Raw genomic sequence first — 24,995 nt, 5'->3', positions numbered from 1 at the left:
CTCTCTCTGGGCTACTTCCCCTCAGCTTCTGACTATGAAAACACTTCTCCAATCCTGAAAGACCCACTCCTTGAGCAGGGGCTCCTCTAGCTTCTGTTGAATCTATTTCTTCCCCTTATTACCTAAACTTCTAAAAAATGTAGCCTACCTCTTTCTTCACTCCCAGTTCCTTAGCCCACTGCAATATGCCTTCTGTCCTTCTTTCACAACTTAAACAGATCTCCCAGGCCATCAGTGACCTCCTGCCTGCCAACCCAGTGGATACTTGCTCCTCCCTACCCATCCAATCCCTCTGCTTTGGCTACATGGATGATTACTCACTCCTCAAAACTCTCTTGACTTCTGTGATTCTAAACTTCCATGATTCTTTTCCTAACTTTCACTAATCCATGTATTCATTCCAAAAAAACATTTATTTGGTACATGCCATAGTGGGATTAATCCAGGGGATTGCAAGAATCAAGAAGTGAGGAAAACATGATGCCTACCTTCATGGAGTATACTGTCCAGTGAGAGGGACAATATAAATAGGCAAAAACAAAAAACAAAAAGCCAAAAACAAAAAACCCATACAGTCAGTTCTCATGATTCACGGTCATTATGTTCTATAAAGTCACTACAAACGCTGAATCAGCAAGTATTAAGCTATGGCTCCTTGAGGAAATTCAGGGTCAGATTCCTACAAGCCTCTGTTCACATTTTTGTCAACTGATCAATACATAGTCTTGTTTTATGTGTGTTTTGTTTAAAGACCCCTTATTCAATAATTCTTACTAATAATAAATTCTATACAGTATTTCTTTACAATAAAACATGAAATGAGAAAAGTTTAGGGTTTTCCTAATTCTGGGTATTCCTTTGAGGCCAGAGTCTCTGTTTATTAAAATCATTCCCTGAGCTGCTCTCTCACTGTGCTCCAGCATTTGGGACCACTCGCCCTACACTGATGCTTTTATTAATGTGCTGAGCTTGTTTATTTCTGTCTCTCATACACTCACACAGACTTAACATCTTTCAACTCAGGTCAAATTATCAGAGCTTATGTCTCATCCTATAAATCATCTTGACACATTTATTTCTGCTTCTCTAACTATAATTTATAGGATGTTGTGATTAAATTTGAACCTGACACATCAGATTTCCTTGAGCATCAAGATGACATTGCATCAGCCAGAGGTGGATGTGAAGATTACTGTGGAGTCAGTAAGATGCCAAAGTGTGGAAACAAGAGTGAGCTCCAGATTCAGACAAATGTGGGGAAGGTTATGACTGTCATTTGCTAACTGAGTCTTTAGCTTAGGTACTTAACTTCTCTGAGCCATAATTTGCTCACCAGTACAATAGGAGTAAAAGGATCTCATAAGAGTACTGTGAGGACTACATATACATTGCATATAAATTCCCTGGCCTGCAGTCAGGGCTCAATTGATGCCATTCTTTCTTTCTTGAGACTTGTTCAGTTTTTCTCGATATCCACTCACCTTGGGTGATTCGCTGTGCCCACCGGAGTACAATCTGGTATTCAGAGCATCCTATGGCACCACAGAGGAGGAAATCCTCATGGCTTACCTACAGAGGAAAGACTTAGAAGAGAAGGCAAGGATCTTGGGAAAGGAAGATAGGTGCAAAGGGACAACAAGGCTGTCTTTAGGATCTTAAAAGGGGGAGGAAGAGATGATGAAGAGTCAAGTAACGGGAAGAAAGGGCTAGAAACAATAAAAGGAGTAGGTCTAGCAAGACCATCAGTCAAAGTGGAGTAAGCAAATGGACTGTCACTGTGAGTCACTGTCCCTTGATACCCAGAGAAGCCAAGTACTGCTTCAGATTCAGCTCCAAGAGGATTAACATTGAGGGGGAAGGCCCAGGCAGGCCATATCTGCCTACTGCTGGTAGGCCCTAGGCAGAGGGGAGGAAGCTGCTCTGTGGTTTGTTCCCACAGCTAGGCTGCTGAATCCCAAGTGTGGAGAGAGATGGGGCATCTCTCCAGAGATGGAGAGATGGAGAGAGATGTCTGGAGAAATGGAGACTCAGCGATTAGGCCTGGCTGCAGTGGGTCTGAATCCAACTGATTTGAATACAAGGACCCAGATAGTAAGTCAAAAGTCCTCTTTGAAAGCACTTGAACTTAAAGTTCCATAGTACACAAATACTGCTGAGTAGAAATGTAGATTTTGAGGGCCCCTTTCAATGATGTCAGCAGCCTGCCCAAGGATTCAGAGGCCCTGGTTCAGCATAAGGTCCAACTCTGAAAGAGAGAAGAAGAACCCCAAACATCTTTTATAGTCATCTCTTCTTTAGTTTTCCAAAGGGAGAACTGAGGTCGCTTCAGCTCTTCTAAGGGAAAGGACCATCTCCTCCCCTCTTCCTCTGTGCTCCAGAATGGTGGAATCTGACCCTCATAATTACATTCTGGCCTCACTCAGTTTCATCTCATTCATTCCCCACCCCAATCCTGCTTTTGCCAAATTCCTCTTCCTGATGAGTCAGGGATTAAAAATGCTTGGCATCCTTGCTGAGTAAATAGTATTTGTCCACAGTGATACTGGTCAGTGGCAAACTGCCTTTGCTCTGTGATGAGAAGGTATAAGCACACAATTAGCAAGTTGACTCTTTAGAACTGACAGGGCAAAGACAAGGAGCAGGAATGTGGCCCTATATAAGCATCACACTTATCATGCCCTTGGCCTTGTTTTGTACTCTGCTCTAACTAGGCTGACTTGCACAAAAGAGAAGGAGAGAAGGAAGGAGGGAGAGAGGACAGGTTGGGAGGGGAAATAAATATGCTGATTTAATAAATCAACTATTTGATCATTCCGATTTTACAGATCCAGAGAAATCAAGTCACTTGTCAAGTTTGTAAGTGTCAGGAAAGCTAGAATTTGAACTCCTGTATTCTTAGTGGGAGCCTGTTGTCCTTCCCACCACATCAGGCTACTGATGGAAGTAAGCAGGCAATTGACTAAAATTGAATCTGCCTGCCTTGGGGCCTTTAGGAGATGGTCTGCCCCAGATATAATGGAGGTTCCAGTGGGCATCAGAAACATCTGCTCTTACCCCTTGACCTGGCATCAGACTGCTCCAAAGGGGATTTTTTGTGTGTGTGTTTCGGGGGATCTGTTGTGTTTGAGCTAGCTGTGGAAGAGGCACTTCTCCTGGAGTGGTGAACGCTGCAGTCTCCTGCTGCCCCTGCAGATTCCCCTGGGGTGGGTGGGGGTGGGGGTGAGAGGAGCAGCCCTGGCAGGAATTGTTTACTTCCTTTAGCAGGTTCTGACCATCTCAGGTGGTCAAGCTAGCTCAGGAAGCTGCAGTGTTCTCTGACATGTAGGTTTTTTGTATTTTTTTCCTTTTCACAGCTTCACGAACCTCTTTCAGGGCTCTTTAAAACTCAGGAACTGATGGGCCATTCACTCCCAAAGATTCCATTTGTATTCAAACCCAACGTTTTATTCACAGGATGACCAAAGTTCAGAGAAGGGAGTTCCTCAAGGTCATACAGCTAGTGAATGACAGAACCAGGGCCAGAAACAAGACAACTGACTATGATTTAGTGTCATTCAACAGAAATTCCTTGAGTGCTAATTATCCACTAGTATTAGGCCCTGAGCTAGGTGCTTGGGTGCCCAATGTTTTAGTAAAAACATGCTGTGGTGTTACTGTCACTGGTGCTTCCCTGCTCCTCCCTTCTGGATGTTTTCCATTCCCAGCCCCAGTCTAACCCCAAGACTCCCAGGGCCACTCACCACAGCATTCCTAAAGACTTAGAAGAGGTGCCTTTGTGTGCGCTTTTTCCTCCAAGACCCTGGAATGCACGTTACGGGACTTGCTGATTTATAGCCATGTTGCCTTTCAAAGAATTCCCTGGTCTGCGTTAAGTCAACAGATATGAGAAAAGGCTTGTTAAAAGTTCTGTCACGGGAGCCAGTTGCTCCTTGTGTTAGCAGGATGCTTTCTTTAACCCTGGGCCCCTCAGGCCTTCAACAGCACACCCAGGTCCTACAATAACTGCTCAGAATCTACATGGAAGATTTGGAAACTCCCTGAAATATAAATGTCTTCGATGCCATATCCAGCCTTACCATTCTTTCCAGAAGTCCTATGCATCTCTTCTCCCATTTGCTGGTTTTGTTTTATACTGATTGTCTTAAAGGTTTCTCTGTTCACATTGGCCTATTTTCTCTTTTTACACTGTTGTCATTCTGCTTGTCAACTGAGACTAGTGGCCACATCCTGTCTGTGCATGCTGACCTTTTGGGTAAGGAATTCATTCATTCATTTGTTCATTTATTCATGTACTCACCCATCTGGTCAACAATTCTGGCCCTCTTCTGGGAGCTGGGGATACAGTAGTAATAGACAAAGATCCTGCTGTAGTAGCTACTGTTAGGGTGCACTGCCCAGATTCCCCATTCAGGATCACACTGCTCATTTCCTAGGTTCCAGGAGTGTTTCCAGCTGCTGATCCATGACTGACTCCTCCTAGGAATTGCCCTTGGCCAAAGGGAACTGTGTTACCCAAGGTAATTCCCCTTCGCTGATGCACCCTGCTTCCAATGACTGATTGCTATGGGGGTGCAAAGGCCCAGCCCCTTTTGTTTCAGTTCAGGATAGCCAGAAGCCCTACCCCAGCTTCAGAGCTCCCCTGGGGATCTGCTGAGAACTATATTCTCTACCCAGCCCTGTTTCCTCAGTCCATTATGGCTGCTCTTCCTGGGAGCACCACCCACCCCCATAAGCATCCTGCACACAAATCTCCAGAGGTTTTTCCCAAGGAACTTGTCCTACACCTGCTTATATACTAGAAAAGGGAGATAGGAAATAAACACAATAAATAGTAGCACAGTGTGTGGAAAGTGACATTGCTATGGAAGAAAGTACAGTGGGGTCAAGAATATGGAATGAAAAAAAAAGAATATGGAATGCAGAGATAATTAATTTTCATTTTCAATACAGTGATAGACCTCTATGAGAATGTGACATTTGAGCAGAAACTTAAAATAAGCAAACTGAATGATCAAAAGCTTCTGAATCCAAACTTGTTACTGTTATCAGGAAGGATTTTCCAGAGAAACAGAACTAATAGTGTGTGTGTGTGCGCGCGCGCGCGTGTGTGTGTGTACATGTGCACCCTCTTAAGGAGATTTATTTCAAGAAATGGCTCTTGTTTTATACTTCCTCATGATTAAATTAAAGTGAAATTTATGCATTCTGGACAGGAATACCACAGATGTAGTGTTTTCATGGCATCCCATAACATAACATATGATGTTGGTTTTATCCCATTACTGGTGATGTAGACTTTGAGCTCTTGAAATAGCATCATATCTACCAGGGCTCTCTATTGTACAGTTACTCTTTTTCTCTTTTGAAATTAATAAAGGTTTTATGGGCAGTTATTTTGAGGTCATGTAAATACTCCAACTTTTATCCACTAGTTTTAGAATCTATTGATACTTTTTGCCTAAAATAATGATCACTATGGATCTCAAGCTATGCTTTTCTAATTCCATAAGTTCTTGAACATTTGTTAGCTGGCATTATACTATAGGGAAGATTATTATTTTTCCCTTACATACTCATTTACTTATTAATATCAGGAAAATCTAATGGATGCCCATTTCAGTCAGTGATATTTAATCTGATGCTATGATTTCATTCATATTAAATCATTCCAAAATGGACCACTTGGCACCACTTTGAGCAATCTTCTGTGTCCTTTGGATATGTCTCCATCACTCTTTGATTACTTGCTTATTCTGGAATTATGAGATGTTCTAAACATGTCTTATTTTTTTCCTGTTTCAGCCCTGAAATCAATACTGTTCCCTTTTAATGGAGGCTGATGTTGAGAAACCAAGGTCTGGGCTCTAGGTAGACTCTTCATTATTGGGGTTTCATTACTCCCAAGCTCTCTCAGGGATAGAGCTAGGAAATAAATGTATTTATGTGTGATGTACATGTGTATGCATATGCATACATATGGAGATACAGATGTGTTTGCATGCATACACAGAAATGTAGATCAGTATTGTTCCTGTATCTAATTCTGCATATTGAGAACTCTACTTATACAGAACTTCCAATTGTAATTCTAAGCCACATAGTTCATTCCAGCTCTCTCCCTTAATTTATTACCCCCTTCTCTAGTGAGAAACCTAGTTCTCATCACCTTATTATATTGACTTATTTTCTAAAATCCTCTTTATCCTCTGTTTTTAATCTGTCTCCCAAACCCAATGAGCTGCTACCCCTGTTTGGGCATCCTCTTTGGGTTGCCAGAGTTCTAGCAGACCACTACTCTCATTTAAACATTCGATTACAATGATAATAATATAGGCTGTGCACTAATAGCCTGAACACATTTCCTTTGTAGAAAATGCTACAAAAATTATGGTACTACAGAGTCTGAATATGTTTGTTTCTTCAGGTAATTTTGATTGATGGGTTAAGGTGAAAGCCTTGTGGCTCTGAAAAGTGTTTTCTCTAAGAAAAGCTGACTACTTTGTGGGTTTTTTTTTTAAGATTTTATTTATTTATTCATGACAGACACAGAGAGAGAGAGAGGCAGAGACACAGGCAGAGGGAGAAGCAGACTCCATGCAGGGAGCCTGATGCGGGACTCGATCCTTGATCCCGGGATCACACCCTGGCTGAAGGCAGGCACCCAACCACTGAGTCACTCAGGTGTCCCTACTTTGTGGGTTTAAATCTGTGAGTTGTGGAATGCCTGGGTGGCTCCGCGGATGAGCATCTGCCTTCGGCTCAGGGCGTGATCCTGGGGTTCCAGATCAAATTCCACATCGGACTCCCTGCATGGAGCCTGCTTCTCCCTCTGCCTGTGTCTCTCATGAATAAATAAATAAAATCTTTAAAAAATTTTTTTAAATAAATCTGTGATTTGTACAGTGAATGTATAATACGACCCATGGTTCAGTGGCTCCTGGTGTGCCACAAAAGAGAGACAGTTTTCTTCCAGATTTTCAGTTTGTAGAAACAAAGTTGGATATTATCGACTTTCTAACGAGGCTCACATTTTCCCCAAGGACCAAAGTTAGAAAGGGAAAAAGCATACATGTGGTCATGGGTGCACCTCTTGGCATTGCAATTCAATGTTAAAAACTATTTAGGAATATGTTATTTAATTTCTTGCTAGCCCTTGATAGGAAAGATATCTTCATTAGAATTGTTGACCATAGTTTCAGGAATGGCTCATACTGGAAGATCGTCTAGCTAATCAGATATTGTTCCTTTTTCTCTTTACTACATGCATTCTGGTCTGAGCATGATAGATTAGATAGTGCTAAATGATTTACTCTTAAACCTGCCCTGGAATCATTGATGTGCTTATATGTTTAACAAAGTCAGCTTTCCAGGAGAAAAAGCCCTGATTTGCAGTATTTGCTCTTTTCTGTGGTATAAATACTCTCACCATGGCCACTATGAAGCTACCAACATGACATCATTAAGTAAGTGGTAGGAAGAGATGTACACAGTTGGCTCTCATGAGTAAGCACCTCCAGTCTGGTGTCTGTGTAGCCTATAAACCAGTTAGATCTACCCATCCACTTAAGCAGTCTTCAAACTGCTGTGGAAGGAAAAGTTCTTAGAAGGAAAGTTCTGTGCTCTGAAAAGATACGGGTTAGGGATGTAGACTAGAGGCAATGCTTCAGTGTGTTTACATGCTTGACTCTGAGAGATGACCGCCCTTTGTCCGTGTCCAGCAGAAGGGTTGTTGCTGGAAGAAGCAGGGTCGGAAGAGAACAAATGCAAAAAAAACCAAAATAAGCAAATTGCTTTGAGGTCAAAATTAATCTGTATGGTGAAGCATCTGAAATCAGCTGCCTCCTATGTTTTCATGGTTCTGTTCCTCCTGAAGACAAGTGTGAACTCAGAGGGAGTTCCAGCCAGGTTCCTGTTAGCAGGATTTGTAGGTCTTGAGGTTAAAGGTGCCACACTGTAGACTCAGCCTGGACTCTGTCTCAGACATAGAGCACCTCTGACCCCCACTGGCTGCTGGCAAGTGTTGCATCTTGGGGGATGGCCAGGTCTCTTGAGAATACTGCTGGTTCCCTAACTACACATGCAGATGAAGGAGCAGTAGCATGAGTTCTCCTCATGTTGCCAAACTGATTTATTTTTGGCTCTATTGTCAGTATTTCTTACATGGTGCTATCTTTTTCTCATCGGTTTTCTTTAAATTTTTAAAACTCTTCATCTGTATCTCCTCTGGAGTGGTATGTAATGTCTGCTATCATTATATTGTATATAGATTTCATTCCACATGATCATAAAATGAGCCAAGAGAAGGTTTGAGGTTGTTACATTTGGTTTTGGGTTTTCTTGTTTTGGTCCTTTGGGTGACAGACACCAGGTATTGCTTCTTTGTGAGAAGCCCTTTGGCTGGGTCAGTCCTGAGCCCATTGCTCTCTTGTGCTCCCTGTGGGAGAGCGAAAGCACTGGCCACAGACACAAAACACTCGCTAAATCTCTGTAGAGAGCCAGGGCAAGGGTGGTTAACAAAAGCTGGGGTCAGAGGGCCACAGAGCCCAGTCTGTAATCAGGGTGCCTCACCTACTAAGCACATTTGAGTGTCTGATTCCATCTATTCATTTTGGTATTTCTATGGCATCTGTCACTGTGATACCTTGGTAATCTAATGCATGCGTTAAAGCAAGCCCAGGGAAAGGCAGAGTGTTGGTGGGTAAGGAGCATACTTTCCAGTAGATTTACTCAAACCAATTTAGCAAACTCTACTGATTGCTGACTCTGTACTAAAAACAAAACAATCGTACATTACATGTATCCCCAATAGGATATTTTTTATTACTCTGTATTAAATTAATTTTGATTTTTGAATTGACACCTGAATCTGGTTGTTAATCCTCTTTCTAGAAGGAGGTTTTTACTGCTCTTTCTAGCTTAGTCTTCTCTCGCTGTTTTATATCATAATCCAAATGTGACTATTCCTGCTGAACAGCAATATTCTGGTCTCTGTGTGTATTACTCTCAAAGACAAAATTAATGACTTCTTATCCTAAGAACTGCTTTCTGTCTTATTTCTCATGGCTGACCAGCAGAGGGCCCCAGGGTAAGTGTGTGAGATTAGGCTACTCTGAAGTGGTGAAAGATCCCCTACCTCTCCAGAGAATTGACATTTCACCAGAGGGTTTCCCAGCATACAACAAAAGGCTTGAGAAATAGAGCCGCATCTCCTGGAACCATGGGTAAAGTACTCTTGATTTGGGGCCGAGAAGAGCTTTGCAACCGTATCCACCCCTGGCAAGGTGAGAGAAAGCAGGTTAGTGCTTCTTTTGAGAATCGTAAAAATGAAAAGAGAAAACAGCAGAACACTGGACCTGGGCCATTATTTATCATCATCATCATCACAAAATTCAGGGCTGGGGTGTGGGGAGCAGAGATATTCAGGAGATCAGGGACCAACTCAAGCTCATGGTGGTTGATAAACTTTATATGGATGTTATTTGGTCACCTGTCACATTTTTCGCTGTTCTGTTTCTTCCTATCCTGTAGATAATCCCCAAATTGTATAAAAGTATTCTCTTCAACTTAACAAAATGTGTATTATAGTCATACAAACTACTCTGTGAGTTTTGAATGGCCAGCATCCAATGATCAGAAAACTATAAAGTTTCCTGGCATGTTGCAGTGGCGTCTTCCACCAGTGTCTTATATAGCTTTGCTAAAAATTAACTTGTGGGTCAGTTTTGGTTCTTAATACTGGGTAAGACTGAGGAATAAAAAGCTGTAATATACATACCATGTTCAGGGAGTGCACAAGGCAATGGCAAGGGCTATAAATAAACACAAAATATGGTCCTTGAACACAACAGGCTACTTGGAAGAGGCAAAAACCAACAACGAAGTATCAAATAATCTAATGATAATGATGGTAGTAATACTAACCACTGTATATTGAGTGCTTACTCTTCCAGTCATTTTGCTAAATGCTTTATATGTTTTCTAATTAAATCCTCAAAACATCTTTATGAGGTAGGTATTATTATTATTTTCATTTTAAGGATAAAGTAACTGAGGCACACAAAGTTTAAGTAACTTGCCAAGATTTGATTCCAGCCTGTCTGACACCCAATACCATGCCTTTAGCTATCCAGCGATCTATACTGCCTCATGAGAGCAATGGGAGTTCTAAGGTAGGAGATCAATATGGGCGAGAGGAGGCTTTTTGGAGGAAGAGTCAGCAAGAGTGACGAGTGTGGTTCGGGAGGACATCGTGGAGAAGGAGAGGGAGTGAGAGTATACACAGGCAGAGAACTGAAGATGCTCAAGGCAGGTCGGGTTTCCAGGAGTAAACCTGCCACCTGCTATAGATGCTTTGTGCAGGTACATGAGTGGCAAATGGTCCCTTGGGAAAAACAGATTGAAGGCAGGTAATGGAAGGACTTCTTTGAATAACACTTTTAGAAACGGGTTGAAAAAGGTAGAATTGGAGCCAAGACAGACAATAAGTAGATAACTTCAGTGATTCTCCATGTGAGGTTATGAAGGTAAGTTCTTGAGCTGTGGGCAGGAAATGACAACCAGAGATGAGATGTCCCCAGTGGGACCTGGCTAAATTCTGGCCCAGGCACTTTATATTCTAACCCTATCAGGAAGTATCAACCACTAGTATATTTTACAACCTTGGCACATTCACCTAAAAAAACTAAAGTATTTCTGACAGGTACTTTATTAGGTCTTTTTCATATACCTGTCACTGTCAAACAAATGAGCTTAGGAATTATCATCATCATCATCATCATCATCTCATCGTCGTTCTCCTCCTCCTCATCATCATCACCACCATGTTACTGATGGGGGAAATGAGGCTCAGAGAGCACATGATTGAGAATCTCCCAAATAGGAAATAACCAAGACAAAGCTCAAACCCAGATCACCCCACTCCAGGACATTCACAAACACACACTGCAAATATTGACTGAGTAGTCACAGGACACCGTGTGCCTCATGTTGGTTGTCCAGAGATAAGTCACTCTATCCACCACGTTAGGGACCTCACAGCATTTAAGTAAATAAAGCAATACAATTGATAATGATAGTGAGAAAGTCTGTTCTAAGCATCTCAACATTCATAATTGGCAAGAATGTGTATATAAAAATGAGAGCACTTTTTAAAAGTAAAAAGGTTAATTCACATGCAGTTTATTTCATCTCTCACTTCATGCCTGGAAATAGCTGAAAAAGGCCAGCTGCCCTTCCTACAGAGTAGGATCAAAAAGTGATGAGTCTGATTTGTACAGTTCGCCAAGAAAGTCTTTCTCACCGCTTCAGTCTCTTCCAAGTGGAGGAGGCAAGTGCTGATACCACCCCGCCACCTGCTGGAGCCAAGCAGAACTAACCTGAAGTTCCAGGGAAGCAGCTGGAGTGGGCAGTCTTAACAAGATTGTTCTCTTCTTTAGACATTAGAGTGTGAGTTGACACGCCATAGTTGATCCCAGCCACCCCTCGTTAATAGGTTAAGCTTGGTGACATGAGACTCTGAGGAGGCTTATGGGAAAGGAAGTCATAGAGGTTTTTCAAACTGTGGAGTCAGACAGACCTAACACGTATCTAACTTGGCCACTTGCTGTGTCATTTTTAAAGATACTAGTCAGCTTCTCTAAACCGGTTGCATTGTCTGTAAGATGAGATTCTTGGCAATCACATATGTGTTGAATGAATGAATAAAGAGAATGCATGAATACATATTTGGTGGTTGGATTAGAAAAAATATATATAAAGCACCTAGTGTAGCATCTGACACCAAGACAAAAATTAATGGTAGCTAGGAAATATTACGGATAGAGCAGAATTGTAACCAAACCTAAGTTAATATGCCTGACATGCAGCAAAGCTAATCGCTGAGACATCAAGTATGCAGCAAGGCAAGGGTTATCTCGAGAAACAAGCCATATGAGAAGATGGAAGGGCAAGCCTCAAATCCTCCCCTGACTGAGACTAGAACAAGTTTTACAATCATAAGGGTTGGGATTATATACATATTAAAGAAAAGGGTGAGGGAAATTTAATACTATTCATGAGGAAAGAAAACATACCTCCCATGTTCACTTTGAGGTAGAGATTTAACATTAAAATGAGGCAAAATTTGGCTCCTGACATCAGGAGGTGATCTGTAAGACAAGGAGAGGGCTGTGTACATGCCTCCACAAGTTAGTATAAACTGGATGGGACCTAGGGCTCCTTATTTCTGGGAAGGAATGCAGAGCCTAGCTTGTTCATAGGCTAGAACTGTATCAGTGACCTTCATTTGTGGCAGACCAGGCCTCTGTGGAGACAGCTAGTGGATTTGTTAGTGGGATCTGAAAAGAAACAGTAGCTGATTAAGAAGAAACAAATCTCAGAAAAACAAGCCTTAAATTTTGTTAGTCTCGACCTCCTTAAAACTCTATGGGGCATGGTTTCAGAAGTTATATAGGATATATATACTATATCCCCACAAGTCTAGTGGGAATTTTTGGAGCAATAACCCATGGGTTCTTATATTTACTTACTTACTTACTTTCTTATTATTTTATTTATTATTTTATTCATTTATTCATGAGAGAGAGAGAGAGAGAGAGGCAGAGACAGAGGGAGAAGGCAGGCAGAGGGAGAAGCAGGCTCCATGCAGAGAGCCCGACACGGGACTTGATCCCGGGACTCCAGGATCACGCCCTGGGCCGAAGGCGTTGCTAAACCGCTGAGCCACTCGGGCTGCCCGGGTTCTTACATTTAATCTTTATAACAGTCCTAAAAGCCAAATACTATTATCTCTTCATGTTGCAGATAAAGTAAATAAGGCTCAGCAAATTCAAGTATAGTGGACACCAGTGGTTATCTACCTAATACCCTCCTTCCTTGTGGGTAGAGTTCACTTTTATTCAAATGCCCATCTCTCCCCAGGTGGCTTTGGCTTGTGTACAGATTCTGGAGGCCAGTCACAGGAATCACATTCTTCTTCTGGAGATTAGCTTAGGCAGGAACAAGAGACCTAGTTATGTTCAATAAATCATGAAATGATGTCTGCCGGGGGGGGGGGGCGGGGATCCTGGGAAAAGATCACTAGCTAATAAAAAGAGATTCACAGGAAGGAAATTTACCATTTTTTTCCTTCAGTTATTGTGCCTGGATGTAACTCAGGAAACCAAATAGCTAAAGGCAATACCAATACATAAGATGGCTGAGTAGAAAGATGGACAGAACCTGGGTTCTTCCTGACATTTTCAAGCTATTAAATCAACCAATCCTAAAGGAGTTCTATCCCAGACTTCTTAATATATGAGATAGCGAGTTACTCTTCTTTCTAAGCCCTTGAGGCTTAGATTCCTATTGTTTGCAGTAAAAAGCTTCTTAACAGTTTGATTAAATAACTTGGTGAACTTCACACATCCAGCAAATAGCAGATCTACCTCTTAATTTCCCCACCTCCTACCCCATCCTCATCCCCAGTTCAGGTCCTCTGGACAGGCCTGGGGACACAGGAGTGGGAACCCTGGGTGACATCAGGACCCTGATACCTCTGAAGAGTCACTGACTAGAAGAGGAGGAGACACAGAAAACTGAATTGGATCATTCCTGAGATAACTCTTATAGCCATGCCTATTCCTTATACCAGTGCTCTTCCAGATCTGAGAAGCCCACCTCCTTAAGAATTTTCTATCTACTCTTGGGATACCTGGGGGTGGCTCAGTTGGTTAAGTGTCTGCCTTCAGCTCAGGTCATGATCTTGGGGTCCTGGGATCAAGCTCCACAGAGCCCTCATCGGGCTCTCTCCCTCTGCCCTTCTCCACTGCTCACGCTCTCATTTGCTCATGCTCTCTCTCTCTCTCTCAAATAAAGAAATAAAGTCTTTAAAATAATTTTTTAAAAAGAATTTCTTATCTGCTTTTTTTCCCTCTGATTCTTCCTCCCTGCATTGCTTATAAAATCATCTTGCCATGAATTCTTACGAGTTGACTGTTGTGAATTACTTTTATCACAAAAATTCTAAGACAATTATGGTTATAAATGCTTTTACTTTTGACCAACACTGAACACTGTGGATATGCCCAACTAAGAAATAAAAACATGACAACTTATTTCTAAAAACAATTTTCAGAGGAAAGTTCTGGAGCCATATATGGCCTCATCATTTTTTCCTTTGAAAACGAGTATGAAGAAGCATGAGTTTTGATTCATTAAAGTCATCAGGGTTAATCCTTTAAATATAATTTACGACATGTTTTCAAAGGTTAGGAAGCTATTTATGCATTATCTAATCTCCATTTTCCAGCACAGTTCATCCTGAATGAATAACAATTGATCTTTCTTATTTCTCCCTACATCCCACCCCGACCTCCAATCTTAGATGAGTTGGTACCATCTGAGAAAGGGAATTAGCACAAGTTTTGTTTTGTTTTCCTGCAAAAATAGCTGGCATCATACTAATAGGGTCTTCAAAATCAACTTAAATATTGCACAAAATATTTAAAGCAATTGTCTGAAGGCACGGGATACAACAAATACAGACCAGACTTGAAGGAAAGCCCATGATGTGAGGTCCACATTCCTCCCAGGTATTTTTCTAAAGACATTTACAAATTGCAGAACAAGGGCATACAACCGTTGTCTCATTGGACTGAAGAGGCAGATGTCAGAGTCTGAAGTAGCTTGGATTTTGTTACTTAGGGAGCAAAGTCTGGAGGAAGGAGGTCAGTAGAGAAGGACACTGAAATTCTGCATACACATTACCTTAAGCTGGTGACCTAAAGAGCTGATCAGAGATTTCAGTACAACTAGGGAGCCAAAAGTCATAATTAAAGCCTACGAAGGTGGAGATAGCTTGGTACAAATCCCAGGCTTTGAACTAATACCCTAGAAAAGTCATGTCCTAAGAATAAGAGCCATACTTATAGGAATAAGGACCAATCCATAAGTAGGGAAAAAAAACCCTGAAATCTAGTCTACTAGCCCCAAAAAGCATAAAATCAAGTTTTCTCAAGATCTTAACTATCTACTGCCAGAAGAAAACTTAACTTTGGAGGAGGATAACTTGATAATCATCTCAAGTCTTTATGATTTTTCATTGATGACATCTGACATTTAACCAAAAATTATTATGCTCGTGAAAATATAAGAAATAAAAGGGATCAAACTACCGAAACCAAGTAAAAAATATAGATAATAGGAAAAGAATTATAGGTGATTCAGATATTCACATTAGCCCACAGGTAATTTAAAATAATCATGATTATTAATATGTTCAAGAAAATGTAGGAAATGGCAGCCAGAAGAGAAATTGGAGAATTTCAACAGAGAAATAAATCTATTTTTAAAAAGAAGCAAAGGGGGGATCCCTGGGTGGCTCAGCGGTTTGGCACCTGCCTTTGGCCCAGGGCACTATCCTGGAATCCCGGGATCGAATCCCGCCTCAGGCTCCTGGCATGGAGCCTGCTTCTCCCTCCTCCTGTGTCTCTGCCTCAATCTCTCTCACTATGTCTATCATAAAATAAATAAATAAATAAATAAATAATAAAAAGAAGCAAACAGGCATGCCTAGTGGCTCAGTGCTTGAGTGTCTGCCGTTGACTGAGGGCATGATCCCAGGGTCTGGGATTGAGTTCCACATAGGCTTTTCACAGGGAGCCTGCTTCTCCCTCTGCCTATGTCTCTACCTCTCTCTGTGTGTCTCTCATGAATAAATAAATAAAATCTTTTTAAAATATATAAATAAATAAATAGAAGCAAACAATTAGACAATAAAATTTTTAAAGCACCAAAAACATCAATTATAGTATAGCTCTAATGAACGATATACAATACTTCTACACTTAAAACTACAAAAAAAAGTACTGAGAAAAGTAAAAGAAAAAAAGATAAGTAAAAGAAAACCTAAATCGATGAAGGAATATAACATTAACATATGACTCAAGGATGTAACATTGTTAAGATATTCTCTCTCATATTCATCTCTGGAGTCAGTGCAATCCCAGTAAACACCTTAGCAGCTTTTTTAAATTGGTGAACATTGACAAGCTACTTGTAATCTGTATTTGGAAATACAAAGGATCTAGAAGAACTGAGGCAATCTTGAAGGAGAAAAACAAAACCAGATATCAAAGTTAGAGTTAGAGTGATTAAAAGTGTGGTATTAATATAAGAATAGACAGTAGACAGTGGAATAGAATAGAGTTTAATAGATCCACACCCATATGATTAGTCATTTCATTCATGACACCACCACAGCAATTCAGTGGAAGAAAGATGGATGGTCTTTTCAATAAACAGTGCTGGCTCAAGTGGAAAAAAAAAAGAAGCTTGGCCCTTATTTCAAACCATACACAAAAATTAATACAAGATGGTTCATCCTAAAGGTGAAAATGTAGAACAACAAAACTTATAAAAGAAAACATAAAAAATAGTTTCAGGACCTCAGGGGAGGCCACAGCTTAAATAGGACATAGGCAATGCTGATAAATTTTATTTAATTAAATTAAGAAATCCCATTCAATAAATGATGCTGTTAAGAAAATGGAAAATGAAACCTTAGATTGGCGTGTACACACACACACACACACACACTCACTCACATACATCTAACAAAGGATTTATATCAAGAACATCTTGTTAGGGGTGCCTGGGTGGTTTAGTCAGTTAAGCGTCTGCCTTCGGCTCAGTTTATGATCCCAGGGTCCTGGAATCAAGCCCTGCATCGGGCTCCCTGCTCAAGTGGAGAGCCTGCTTCTCCCTCTCCTGCTGCAGCTCTCCCTGCTTGTGCTCTCTCTTTCTCATTCTCTCTATCTCAAATAAATAAATAAAACCTTAAAAAATAAATATCTTTTTAAACATTCTATAAATCCATAAGAAAACAATAGCACAGTTTTAAAAACTGGACAAGAATCCTGACCAGGCACTATGCAAAAGAGGGTATCAAAATGGTCAAATAGCAAATGAAAAGGTGCTCCGCATCATGACTCACAAGGGAAATGCAAATTAAAACCACATCTTGATACCATATGTTGCTCATAGTCCAGAAACACCAGTATTTCTCCTTGAAAAAACAATTGCAAAACCATCGCTCTAAATACCAGAAAGTGAATTAGAATAAGCGTTAACAGTTATAAACAGCCTAGTTTAATTCAAAGAGTGAGGTTTCTCTAAAAGGTTTTCATGTTGCAGTGAAATGAATTTTAATTCCCCATTGTAATTACATAAACTTTTGCCAGCCTAGTACAAAAAGTGAAAACCTGTAACAGAAACCTCACTCTTGGAATTAAATGTGACTGTTTGCAATTACTGAAATCTTTCCAAGTTCATTTCTTGATACTTAAAACTGTGGTTTTAAAATTGCTTTTTGATGAAGAAAACATTGGAGAAACCTAGCTACACCATCTTTTAAAATCCCTCTCTGAGTTGTGGGACTTTAGCATCAATAGATGTGATAACAGGGCAAGAATGTGTCTACTTAGTGAGCTGTGAGAAAATCTGTTATAGACTGGTGAGAAAAACACGTGGACATGCATAGCAAAATGAAAATACAGTTTACAATCTCTGGGAATGAAGCATAGGGTTAGGTGAGCTGTTAGAGATATGAAAAGCAGTTTGGACCCACATCCACTTGGTTTCCTCTAGCTCTGGCCCCTCCATGTCACTGGTTCTCAAAATGATGATGTTTATGATGTATTAGTATAGAAGCTTATATACCATTACATGACAACATTTTAATACTTTCTGTGCTATGTTGTTACGTAACTAGTGTCTTTTGCAATCTGTCCTTTTTTATTTTATGCATTTCTCCTGATAAGGAGTCCATAGGTTTTACCAGACTGCCAAAGAGGTCCCTGGCACACACACACTGAAAACAAAGATTAAGCTCCCATCCTACCTAGCTTATTATTGGCTTATTACTTACTATGTATTATCACATAATATGTTGCTAAACATGTTTTCATATGTCCAGACCACCTCATCTAGGCTAGAAGCCTCATCCTTCATAGACCCTTGCTGAATGGTTTGCATATAGTCAATGTTCAAAGTATTGAGTTGGTTTATTAATAGTATAAGTCAGTGCTTAGGCCTGAAGTTAGACTACCTCTATTCAAAATCTAGCTCTTCGACTTTGGGCAAGTGACTTAACCTCTCCGAACCTGAATTTTCTCATCTGCAAGTGAAGCTATCAATACTACCTACCTCATTGGGCTCCTGTGAGAATTAAAAGAAGAAAATACACATAAAGAGCTTGCCATAGCATCTGCCCCATAATGAACTGTTAATGCAGATTATCTGTTAATTGTGAACATATTATTATCCATGAAAGTTTTGAGTGAAACACTGTGGCCAGATAGCAACTAGGGATCATGGGAGTTAAAGGGAATTGAAAAGGTGGTGGGAGAGTCAAAGGGTCAGTTTAGCCCCTTCAAGGCAAATTCAGACTTAGGGGCCCAATGAGATAATCAGGGCTGACCCAGACCTAGTAGTGACCTATCTTTGTGTTGAAAAGTATGATAAATTATCCTTGTCCCTCACATTGCCCATTCAAGTTGCAAGTCCTTGGCTAGGAGATCATCCCCAGAAGCCACCTGTGATAGTAAATCAATGTTGATTTCACAAAGCAAGAGGCAGCATGGAGCAGTGGAGAAAGTGCTGGCCTGGGTCAACACAGCTCTGTGGCCTTGGTTTTCTCTTTTGTAAAATCAGGATGTTTGACTGGATGTCTTCCTGGTGTCAGGCTATCTGAAAGAATCTGTTTATTTGGGAGGGTGAATATATTGTAACCATAGAGCTGGGTCTTAGACTAGATAATCCTGGCACCTGACTCACAGAGGCTGGCCTTGAACAGTAAGTATAACCAACCAAGGGGCAAGAGAGGTTTTGAACACACAGGACTTGCTCTGGAAAGTGGTCTAAAGGGGTCATATGTGAGACTCCTGAGCCAGCAGAAGGGACAAAATGTATACTTAGTTTATACCTATCCATGCCGAGAAAAGTGGACTTAAAAATACTTCTTTCTGATTGTTAGGAGTTTATTTATTTATTTATTTATTTATTTATTTATTTATTTATTTATTTATTTTGATTGTTAGGAGTTTAGGGGTATAGTAGGTCTGAGAATAGGCAGCTCATTGATGAAGTATGTTGAGATAGTAATGGCACCAAACATCAGGCCAGGCACTCAGTGAGTATCCAATACATACTTCTTGATCAGTAGTCAATGAATGATTTTTTCTAGTACATCATTCTAATTCAGCTGTTTGGTTTTTAACTCAAAAAACTTAAGAATTCTGATTTGGATCTCTATTTGTGCATAGTAAGCATAGCATTTAACACCCAGAAGTATGTTTCCATGCAAACAGAAAATTACATGAATAGCACTTAAACAGGCTGATTTCCTCTTGTGGAGCCCATCATTGCCAGAGAAGGATTCAGAGATCATCATAGCCACCTCTTATTCCCATCAATTATTAGTTGCCTGATAATGAAAATCACTTTTCTCACATCTCAGTCTATCAAGCAGAAAGCTAGAGTCTCTCCCTATATGTTCTTTGTATCTTAAGTTATAACAAAGAGAGTATATAATCAAATGACAATTGTATTCCTATGCCCGTAGAATTTCAGTTTGTTTGCTTAACTGGATGAAAGAAAGGTTAAGCCTGTTGTCTGATTGGAGATTCAGAGATTAATTCAGATTTAGCTCTTAAAAATTATTGTTTTGCTTCCTTAAACCTGATCGTGCCTAAAATCCCATGCTGCAAATTAAGATCTTTTTTTCCTCCTATTTCTCTATTTGGATTTCAATAGAATTTCTTTCCCTGAGGGAAGGAAGGGGAAATGTCAGAATATAAGCTCTGGAAGCTTCAATATTGCAAGCAGATGAAATGTTCCACTAAGCAAAAGTTGCCTAAAGGCTGATATATTGCTGCCTGTATAACTTCAACAGCACGTCTCTCACTGACAAATAGGACAAATAAGGCCAAAGAAGGACTCGGGCATTGTTTCAAGCAGAAACATGCAGCCTAGATCTATACAATACCAAAAAGATGGTTACTTTAGGGACTCAAAGCCTATCAAACTAGTTACTTAGCATAATTTAGACCAAATAAAATACATGATGGTTTGGCTAAAGTTTTAATTTTCTGCTTTATAAGCTTAATATAAATCTATTTGCTCCAATGCCACTTTCAGTGGAGAAGAAAACAGATGTGTCTTACAAAAATGTTGTGAAATCAAAAAAAGGATTGCTGGATATCAGCTCAGCATTTCAAAACTGTTATCTGGCACAAGCTCATGTGAAAACATCCTTTTGGACTATGTGTAAAGGAAACCCCCAAATCCTTGATGTCATTAAATTGTTGATGCTGTATTCATGCAATGGGAGTGTCGCCTCAACTGGCTGAGCAATAACCCAAACTTCCTTATTTTTCTTCCTACAAATGCAAGAAAATTATTTTCTCGATGATTATTGGTTTAGTTATCAATTCTCTGAGTCTGTTTGTAAAATGAGGATGGTTAAGATAACTTTTTGCTCTACTGTATTTTCTGATTCTCTGAACATTCAGAATTTTTTTCAAGACATGTGACAGGAGGAATTCTAGGGTTAAGATTCTCCTGAGAGGAAAAAAAGAGATTAGAGGCAGAGCTAGAAAGAGAGAAGGTACATTAGAAATGATATACCAGAGAAAGACCAGACTGGCTTCAAGCAGGAGAGGATTTCATCTGAGCCCCATTTCTTTATTTAAAGGGTCAGATCTGGGTCCTGTGACCAATTTCATCTTCCTGCCTTAATCTTCCTTCAGAGAGAAAATCCTTTCAAAGCCCCTGGGTTTATTCACTCTTGCGCATAGAAGCCTGACTTATAGGCTCAGACACACAGCCTCCGTTCAGGCTCTGTCAGAGTCAGACCCAACCTGGATAACTGATACATTAGCATAAAAATAGGAAGGCAAGAGTCCTGAGTGATTCGCTGGAAATAATTCACTGCAGCAGCTATAATGATTTACAATGTGTAGAACAGAATGAGAACTTGAGCCCAGGTCTTGTGATAACAAAGTTCATCCTTCTTTCCACCATACCACATTGCCTAGGCTAAACTGCCAAGAGCCTGCCTCTACCCCCAAAATAATCCTGGATACTTAAGTGGTAGAAGCCTAGAGATGTGTGGAAAATATTATTTAAGCCTGTTTTTCATAGCAGGCATTACCGATCATCTCCACCAGTCATAGGTGCAGCCCTAGGTAAAGCGAATCTTTACAGTTCCATCAGAACCCGTATCCAGTCAACAGAGTACCTGCACATTAGGGCCTATGCTGAGCAGCTATGGAACTGAAATTTAAACAGACCAAGGAAAGATTGGGTGGTCAGGAAGGAAAAAGGCTTTATTCCCCGCCCCCCCCCCGCAAGGTACAGTGGGAAAGAAAAAGTAAACCTGTTGGAAGAAACATCACAGTTCTGTTTCATATTGTTGCAGTTTGTTTTGTAAGGATGGAAAGATGTGAGCCTACATGTAAGACTAAGGAAAAGGATCTTGAGGGAAAAGGATGAAGTTGTAAAAGGGATGGAATAATGGGTGGAAATAATAGTAAATGTATATAAGAATTGCTTATATATATTTATAATGTATATTGCTTATATACATTATAAGAATTGCATATTTAAATTATTTTAATTCACTCAGAAACCTTATGGGAAGTAACTATTATGATTCTGACTTTGTAGATGAGGAAAATAAGGCATAGCTTAAACAGCATCATGTTGCAAGACTTGAACCCAGCTAGTCAGGCTCCAGTCAAGCTCTTAATGGTTGTGCACATCTGCTCTCTAGGGAAAGTTTTTACATAGGATGAGATACACTAAGGGTGGCCTCACATTCTCACAGAGAAAAGACACTTCTTTCTTTATAGCAGAAGGAATTGACAAGAGGCTAGAGGGAGGAATAGAGAAATTTGGAGGAATAAGAGAGGATAGCTGAGGGCATTCACATTAGATAACTCGGCTGATTCTTAAGACCTCTTACGTTCAGATCTATGTTGTTGGCACAAATACACAGAGGGACATTACCTCTCTATTTACTGTGGCAGGTTCCATTTCCCAGTTAGTCTACCAGCTATGATTATCTTAACAAATGTGTGAAAACTTGTGACTGGGACACAGACCTATTTTATAGCACTCTGTTTCTCCCTGTTTTAACTTTCACTTATTGTTGGACGAACTTTGAAGAAACATTAATATTCTTGGGATCTATCCTGACACCATACAGCTTGGACTCTGATTTTTCCTGTGAAAGGAATCAAAGCTGTTGGAGTAATGAACTCCAAAAATTCTGAACTTATGCTCAGTAGTTTCCTTGGAGAAGTCAAAAAGCAAGGCATTGACCAATCATGGCATATGGCAGAGTATGGTCATACCTCTGAAGCCTCCAGTTTCAAAAGACCCAGTCTTAGAAGAACCCAATTATAGAGTTTGCTGAAAAGGAAACTGTTATAAAATATCCAGTGCTAAATGATGTGTTTCAAACCACAAGTGCTAGAATTCAGATAAGGTAGCTAAGATAGTATTCATATTTATCAAGCTCTTTAGGCACTAGGTAATTTACACAAAGTGATATGTTGGTAAAGCAGCTCTCAAAAAAACAAAAAATAGCCTCTACTAGTAGCATGTGCCAGTTTCCATGGTGTAAATATTCCCACCATTGCTAATTTCAAGGTACCAAAGCACCTCACAAAATTCCTTGGTACCTAATGGTTAGCTCTAGAGAGCCAGTATGTGCTGACTTCAGCACACCACTGTGTTTGGTTACCCCATTTCATCCAACAGCCTTTTAAGGTGAGGACCACTATTATCTCCAGTGTACATATTAGGAGAAATATAATTTGCCTAAGAGCACAGAACTAGAATGGGGACAGAACTCTGAAGGAATCTGAGGCCCTAATAACATGACCCTATATGACCCTAATAACATCTAGCTATAGGCCTGTATACCTCTTTAACCTAAAAAACAGCCACAGAGGGATCCCTGGGTGGTGCAGTGGTTTAGCACCTGCCTTTGGCCCAGGGCGTGATCCTGGAGACCCGGGATCGAATTCCACGTCGGGCTCCCAGTGCTTGGAGCTTGCTTCTCCCTCTGCCTATGTCTCTGCCTCTCTCTCTCTCTCTCTCTCTCTCTCTCTCTCTCTCTCTGTGACTATCATAAATAAATAAAAATTAAAAAAAAAAAACAGCCACAGATATTCAAGGTGGTAACCATTCCTGCCTCTGGCTGGCTTCTTTTACAAATGCATTTTTCTGCTGCCCCTTGGGTCTTAGTTACTGTTTCTAGGTCTTTACTGTCCAGTAGAGAACCTTGGTGTAAAAGTCCACTAAGTGTATATTTTACTTAGTCTTTGAAATATGTTCTGGCCCCTTGCCATGTAAGGAATGGACCAGCTAGCAGCACCATCTGGGAACTTGGTAGAAATCTAGATTCTTTTTTTCTTTTTTTTTTTTTTTTTTTGCCCAGATCTACTAAGTCAGAATCTGCTCCATAAGATGATCCCCAGGTGATATATATGCTCATTAAAATTCAAGAAGCTTTGCCTTAGCCTACAACGATGATATTGGGGCTTTCATGTACCAAGAATGTGTCATGTTATATGTTGTTTTTGCAGTTGGCAGTGACTGGCACTGATATAACACACTCTGTCATATCCCATCCCCTTTGTGGTTGTTAAGGGTAAAGTCTGTGGTCACAAAACAGAGTGACTCTACAGAGTGAGACTTGTCCCATTAGCAACTATTCTGAGCAAACAGCGACAGGGTTCTCTTCCATTAACCAGCTTAGTAACCTCAAATTTTGTTTTTCTAATTCTACAAGAAACTTTGGAGAGCCAAGTTCAACTAGATTCCTCACAAGGATTTCCTCTCAGAAAAATTAATGCAAAGAAAAATAACTTCTAAACACTTGAGAGTTTGTCAGGAAGTGGTGGGGAGGAGTGAGCTTGCTGGAGCCAGACCTCTTTGACATGCTAACTTAATTCAAACCACAGGACTTCATTTGAACTTGGCCAATCATTCATGAGTTGAAAATAGAAGGGAAGGATATGTGGCCAAAGTTAGAACTTTTAAAAACATTTTTGAGATGTTCAGTAAATTCTCCATCTGCACAGACATTCATTTTTTAAATTTTTTTTATTTTTTATAAATTTTTATTTATTTATGATAGTCACAGAGAGAGAGAGAGAGAGGCAGAGACACAGGCAGAGGGAGAAGCAGGCTCCATGCACCGGGAGCCCGACGTGGGATTCGATCCCGGGTCTTCAGGATCGCGCCCTGAGCCAAAGGCAGGCGCCAAACTGCTGCGCCACCCAGGGATCCCCTGCACAGACATTTACAAAGCATCATGGTTTGGGTTCCTGTTATGTTTTGTTTTCTGTATTTTCCCAAACCATCAAGTTGCTGAGGAAATGGTCACAACCCAGATGTAATTGAAGGTAAATCCCCACGGTTTCCAGTTGAGATGGAAATCTAAATGAAACAAATGCAGTTCAGAGGAAAAAAAATTAAAAACATCTATTTGGGATTTTAAAATAAAGGCCAAGATTATTCTAATCTGTGGACATCCGTGGTAATATGAGTGCTTATCATCGAGTACTAGGCTAAATATATCCAACTGGAATACTAAGGTGAAAAATCCTTTAGCATTTTTCATCTGGCCAAAGAACAGTAGCAAACATGCTTTCTAGAGGCCAGAAGAGCGGCATTATTCAACAGAAGGATAGAAGGAAAAGCATTCTGTCTGCTGTGGGGAGGGTTACTGTGTTTTTCAGAAGGTGGTCATTCAGAGATATTTCTTCAGGCTTCTAGTGACTAAGAATAGCATCCATGGACTCTGAGGTGCCAGGAAGCCATGAAAGGTAGCCTCCTAAATCATCCCTAAACTGAAAGCTTTTTACGAATGGGAACCACATGCCTATTTTGGTCACCACCATGCCCCTGGCACCAGCACCATTGCCTGGCACATAATTAGTGTT

The 24,995-nt window shown here is 40.4% G+C and overlaps 1 protein-coding gene across 2 annotated transcripts in view; it reads left to right on the top strand.

Moving 5' to 3' along the window:
• Window positions 1-24,995, top strand: part of ANKRD55 (ankyrin repeat domain 55) — a 568,067-nt gene that overhangs the window by 448,403 nt on the left and 94,669 nt on the right. The window contains exon 1 of one of the 2 annotated variants that reach the window (XM_035713541.2): window positions 4,463-4,517. The exons of the other annotated variant lie outside the window; for it this stretch is intronic. The gene's annotated coding sequence lies outside the window, so the exon portion shown is untranslated. Of the gene's footprint in view, window positions 1-4,462; window positions 4,518-24,995 lie in introns of those variants that run through there. 2 annotated transcript variants of the gene reach the window in all.

Source organism: Canis lupus, chromosome 2 (genome assembly GCF_003254725.2).
Source record: "Canis lupus dingo isolate Sandy chromosome 2, ASM325472v2, whole genome shotgun sequence".
NCBI classification, from domain to species: domain Eukaryota; kingdom Metazoa; phylum Chordata; class Mammalia; order Carnivora; family Canidae; genus Canis; species Canis lupus.
This window is presented reverse-complemented; position numbering and strand designations above follow the sequence as displayed.